Source organism: Bombina bombina, chromosome 6 (genome assembly GCF_027579735.1).
Source record: "Bombina bombina isolate aBomBom1 chromosome 6, aBomBom1.pri, whole genome shotgun sequence".
Taxonomy (NCBI): Eukaryota; Metazoa; Chordata; class Amphibia; order Anura; family Bombinatoridae; genus Bombina; species Bombina bombina.
The window spans coordinates 581556901-581563298 of NC_069504.1; the positions used below are offsets into that span (position 1 = coordinate 581556901).

A 6398-nucleotide genomic window follows, 5' to 3' on the forward strand; every position below is an offset into this window, starting at 1 on the left:
GCAAAGCATTATAAAGCCTAGTAAAACATATCTTTTTGTCATTAAAATATTAGCATGATATCATTATCATTCTACAACAAACTGAGTCAAAAATAAACTTTCATGATTCAGATAGAGCATGCAACATTAAAGGGATAGTATAGTCAAAATTAAACTTTTATTATTCAGAAAGAGGATGCAATTTTAAGCAATTTTCTAATTTACTCCTATTATCAATTTTTCTTCGTTCTCTTGATATCTTTATTTTAAAAAGCTGGAATGTAAGCTTAGAAGCCAGCCCATTTTTGGTTCAGCATCTGGATAGCGCTTGCTGATTAGTGTCTAAATGTAGCCATCCAATCAGCAAGCGCTATCCAGGTGCTAAACCAAAAATGGGCTGGCTCCTAGACTTACTTTCCAGCTTTTTTAAATAAAGATACAAAGAGAACAAAGAAAAATTGATAATAGGAGTAAATTAGAAAGTTGCTTAAAATTGCATGCTCTGTCTGAATCATGGACGTTTATTTTTGACTAGACTATCCCTTTAAACAATTTCACTCTACTGATATGATCTAATTTGCTACTTTCACCTGGTATCCTTTGTTGAAAAGACTACCTAGGTAGGTTCAGGAGAAGGAATGCACTAGCTGCTGATTAGTGACTGCATATATATGCTTCTTGTCATTAAGTCACCCGCTGTGCTCAGCTAGCTCCCAGTAGTGCATTAATGCTCCTTCTACAAAGGATAACAAGATAATGAAGTGCATTTAATCATAGAAGTACATTGGAAAAGTATTACAGACTGTATGTATCTGAAGCATGAAATAAAAATGTTGGGTTCCATGTCCCTTTAAAGAAGAATGTTGGTGAAACGATTAAGGCAATTAAACACATTACAAACCATCCTGGTACTCTGTTGGTTTATAATAAAGATGCTTAGCATGCTGCTTTGTGCACCATATTGTATCTATAAAGATATATGAAATCCAAGAGGCATTCTATAAACATAGAAAATATATGTGTTTTTGCTCATACTTTATTATATGGATTAAGAGACCCACAATTTAATTGTAGTAACCTTGAAGATTGAACAATAAGCCCTCAATAGCTTCTGTTACCCTAAGTATGTTCATTTGGGGACAGGAAATGCAATAGAAATAAGTGGATATTTTGCATTGCTTCGTTGTACAAATAGCCATTATGGGACTTTCTCTTTCCTCTTAAAACATATCACTGCAATGAAATTACTTCTAAATTGCCTTACATACCCATTAAGACAAAGGGAAAAGATCTTCTTTTACATAGAGTACAATAATATTTCAATCCACAAACTAATATTTTTCTCCAATGCATAAATATACTAACATTACTCACAATATGGTTGCTGATTAAAAAGAGCAGCCTTCAGCAGTGTTTAAATAAGCATCCCACAGATGGGACCTCATCAGCCTTTTAGGGTCATGCAAAATCTATATTACATAAAATGCTCCATTTACATACATATAGTAAGTGTATCACATTGGTGTCTTGTTTAGAAACACTGCATATGTTTATCAATTTCTACGTTTCTGCTATAGAGATATAGCCTTTATTTCCAATTCCTTAGTCTGCAAGAAAAAAAGAATTTCATTTATTTTAAAATATAGTTTATCACACAGGTTTTGTAGCTTTTTGTATTTCACTCTAACACAGTTTGTATAGAAAAGGAATGAGAAATGCCTGCTGTATAAATCAGTATTTGGTGTAATTTCTTCTCTCTTCAACAATACTTCTTTGTTTTCTACCCATGGAGCATAAAATGACAGTGAATCTATTTAGAAGATCAACAACAGCTAACACTACTATTTTATTTATTTGTTTTTAAAGGTTTAGTAGCCAACTGTCTCCACAGTGACAATGAAATGTTGTGAATGTTGTTCTTAATACTGGTTTACTGGTCTGTCAGGTGATGGGGAGAGATAAACATTATGGAGCAAAAAAGGGGGAAAAAGGTGATTTATTAAGTTCAAAAGTAGAATAAAATATTTCCAAGCATCATGAGTAGCTGTTATAAATAATTGGGTATCTCTCAAACTTAATTGAATATCCATTTATTAAAGCAGGAATAATACAGGTTTGAGTTTTGGCAATTGCTTCAGCTTTTTAAAGTGACCCTATGCTACAAACAATGGGAACATTAATACAAATGTATATAAAATAATACAAATAATAATAAATACTTTGTTTTGAACACATTGCATGATGTCCCCATTCTAACAAATCAGAATTATTTTGTGAAAACATTTTATGGCAGCATAGAAAATATTTAGCTTTTTTTCACCAATCCATTAGAAGTACCTTATTTGGAGGAAACAATTCAGACCTTTTACTGTGATATACAAGCCTTGTCACTGTTATTTTATTAACAACATTAGCACTGTTTTGCTGTATCTTAATTTATACTTGTGAAATCTGCAGTGTCCATTTCCAATTCTCAGAATTGGGAAACTTACAGTTTTTAGGCTTAAATTACAGGAAAAGAGGCAAAATAAATAATTAAATGTATACTGCATTTTTGTTTTTCTTACTATACATAATAAAACTTTTTATATTACAATCTCAAAGTGAATAATTTCCTTTTAAACAAAAGTATTAATTCATAACATGTGACATTAGAAGCTTCATTTTAACATGCTTTAAACATCCAAATCCATAATGTAAAAATGTGATTTTAACATTTTTTATTTTATTGCTAATAAACCCAAAACATTCTGGTTTATTAATATGGTAACTGAACATACACAAATATGACAACAAGGCTGTTGAATCTGAAAAGTCCACAAATCTTGTGAAAAGCTGTTTTTTTAAGATTGTTTTTTCTGTAAAACTGCCCTCATTGACCCAATATATACAAGGCACTTTACATGGTAAAGATATATAAAACGAGGGGGGAGAATATCTACTAACTTTTAATCCTTCAACAAAGGCAAACCTTTAAAATACTAAAATATTTTTTCTGTAAAACAAAGATGGGACTGTTTCAATATAACCAATCACAGGCTGTACCAGCTGTGTTACTGTCTGACATGCTCGCTAAAATATTAAAGGGACATTAAAAACCTCTTGCATACAGAGGCAGAATGCAAAAGCTGTAACCTAAGTTTTCTAACTGCTGAAAATTCACTAATCCAGATATCTGATTTGCAGCATTTGCAGGAAATAGAATTTTGCTTTTTGGCATCTTTAGGAAGCTTGGGACAAGCACAATCTTTGCACAAAATATATGTTTAATGTCCTTCTAATTCCCTCTAGAGTAAAACTGTCCAGTAATCCTTGGACTACATGTAACATATCTTGCAACCTTCAGGCCTCCAACCAAATTTCAGTTATATTAGTTTTATTATTATTTTAAAATGTAATATATATACAGGTACAATCTGATTGTTCTTTGAAGTGCTGCAGTGGTGTGTGAAGAAAGGATATACCATGCTGTGAACAGAAAGGATGTTCTGCATTATTTCATTATATTGATTCTCAATATTTCTGGCCCTCCAACCTGTAACATTTGGACATTCATTTTCTAGAACAGCAACTTGAAATCAATAATATGGCCCACATGCATTTTCTTTTTTCACTTAAAAACTCTCAAAATATACACAATTGCTCACACATTTTTTTACTATGCTTTCACAGCAACAGATTTTAAGTCATAGATTAATTTAAAAAAATCAAATTAAAAACTTTTAAATGCATGACATGTATATCCAAATTTTTCTGAACAGTTTATTTAAAGCAGTCTGCAAACTGCAAAAAAAGAATGCTGCTAAACTTTATTTGCATATTTTGCAACACAAATTATCAATAATGAATGTTATCCCCTCATAAAACTATGCCATATAATAATGATACTGAAGCAAGAGAAATTCAGAACATTAATTTCATTTTAAGGTTTATAATATCTACATTGGCATGGAAAAATGTTATATTATTATAATCAGTAGTAGTAGTAGAGTATATTTTATACTACAATCAATTATTATTAAAAAAATGAACAGGGTTTGTCAGGTTGCTGCCTTGGATGATTACAAAGAGTAATATTTTAGAGACAAGCAAACATTTTATGGTAACATGTTACAAATATTGACCGAAGCAACAGAAATAATAATCATAACAATAATCAAGTTTTACAAATCAGTACAACAAGGTTAATGCCAAATTGCAGGAAGACATGTAAGACAATATACATATTACAAATTATTAGTTGGCCTTTAATATAAGTGACCAAATGAATACATTATTAGAAAAACTGAGCTAAAGATATTTTTGTAATAGTGTTAACTTGCACATCACTGCAATTGCATATTGAATATAAGATTGAAAAACAAAATTAACTGAAGCAAGTAAGACCCATTTTATTAATATAAAAAAAATGCTTTTTACAAGTGAATTAATCTGTATTATCTCAACCCAAACAAGCACGATAGACCTGTAGTAATGTAATATCCATTCAACACTACTATAATATGGGTTCAACATTAATAGAATGTAGCAATTAATGGTTTCATATAAAAAGTAAATCACCAATGATAGATAGAAAGATAGGTAGGATAGATGATAGATGATAGATAGAATAGATGATCAATAGATAGATAGATAGATAGATAGATAGATAGATAGATAGATAGATAGATAGATGATAGATACTAGATAGAATAGATGATAGATGGATAGAAAGATAGATAGATAGATAGATAGATAGATAGATAGATGATAGATATTGATAGATGTACCTTATATTCTAAATCTTATCTCGTCTTTCCTCATAGACACATGCTTTATAGGATGTGGGTCTAACTGAATGAATGCAGCTATATAATTGTTTCTTTTTATTGAGTGCATTTTGTGTATGGCACTATGCAGTTTCATGTAAATGCTATGTAACAGTTGAATGCTGTATACATAAAACAGAAGCACATTACTACCAGCCCCCTGATGAGTGTGTTTATCAGGACCAGGAACAGCACCTTTCCTTTGATACTAGTGAGACCCTGCAAAGCATCTCACAGCCTCTCGCGTCAGCTGCTATTTGTTTATCAGCGCATCTAGTAACACACCTTACATTCAACTCTCCACGTCTAATGCTCAACTGCCTGAACGACTAATAAAATGAGCACAAGATACTACAGCTCTGCTCCAGAGGCGCATGCATTTTAGTACAGAGATCTAATCCTACCCAGTGCATCCTTTTACTGCTAGCACGGGACCATCCCAAGCCTCAGTAATGCTGCCTTTACTTAAATTGCACGCCCCTAAAATCTGTGCCCACAAGATTCCGCCTTTCCTCTGGTGAACCTACCAAGGATCCCACCCTATAGTAAATTGCATACCCAACCTTACCTGTTCTGCAGTGCCTCGGGGTTTCACCCTCTCTCCGTAGAAGCTCCGGATTCTCGGGCTGCACACAGCTCTTTTGTGTGCTTGCTTTCCAGCCACACGCTGAGACTACTAATTAACCCGGGACGATGCATGCAGTAGCTCTGCTGGAGCCCCGGAACATGTATAACATAAAGAAAAACCCTTGACTGAGAAAAAGAGAAGAATGCACTAGAGAGGAGGGAGGGAAGAGGCTGTTACCATGACTACGGCTGTCCCATCCTCCTCCTCATCCTCTTCCTTTAGGCTTTTCCTTTAGGCCTTTGTGCCTTGTAGTAAAGAATTACGTGTAGGAACAACACACTGAAGGGGGGTGTTTGTAAAGGTGTGTGTATCCCCATCTGCTCCAGTTTTCTCTGACTTGATGTTAGTGTGATAATAACCATATTGAAAGTTATACACTGGGACATCAAAATCCTTGTATCATTTCTTAGAATTCTGTTGGATTTGTTCATGATTATATTTTATGATTATATTTTGTGATATACAATTATATCAACAAAAATATAAACATAACTGATGTTTTTATTAATTTATAATGGTATTAGAAGCCAATCAACACATAATTCTTAATGTATCATTATACAATTGTATCACAAAACTTGTCACAGTACAATATTGTACAGCTTTACATCCAGAATCAAAAGTGATTGGCATTTGTGACCAAATATTCATAATTTAATTAATATAATTAATTAATTAATATAAGGAGCATATTTAAAGGGATACGAAACCCAAATAACTTCTTTTGAATTTTTTTCTTTTGAAAGTTTCCAACTTACTTCTATTATCAAAATGTATTTGTTCCCATATTATTATTTGCTGAAGAGATACCTAGGTAGGTATCTGGAACACTGCATGGCAGAAAATAGTGTTGCCATCTAGTGCTCTTGCATATGCATAACAATCTTCCAAAAATGCTGCCAAATAGTGATCCAAGCACGTTCACAAAATCATCCCTGATTTTCAACAAGATACCAAGAGAGCCAAGAAAATTTGATAATAGA

The 6398-nt window shown here is 32.7% G+C and overlaps 1 protein-coding gene across 1 annotated transcript in view; it reads right to left on the reverse strand.

Annotated features, from left to right (window-relative positions):
- APBA2 (amyloid beta precursor protein binding family A member 2) overlaps window positions 1-5461 on the reverse strand; it is an 821823-nt gene extending 816362 nt beyond the window's left edge. Inside the window, exon 1 of the mRNA XM_053717552.1 lies at window positions 5356-5461. The gene's annotated coding sequence lies outside the window, so the exon portion shown is untranslated. The remainder of the gene's footprint in view (window positions 1-5355) is intronic.
- Between the last annotated feature and the right edge of the window lie 937 nt (window positions 5462-6398).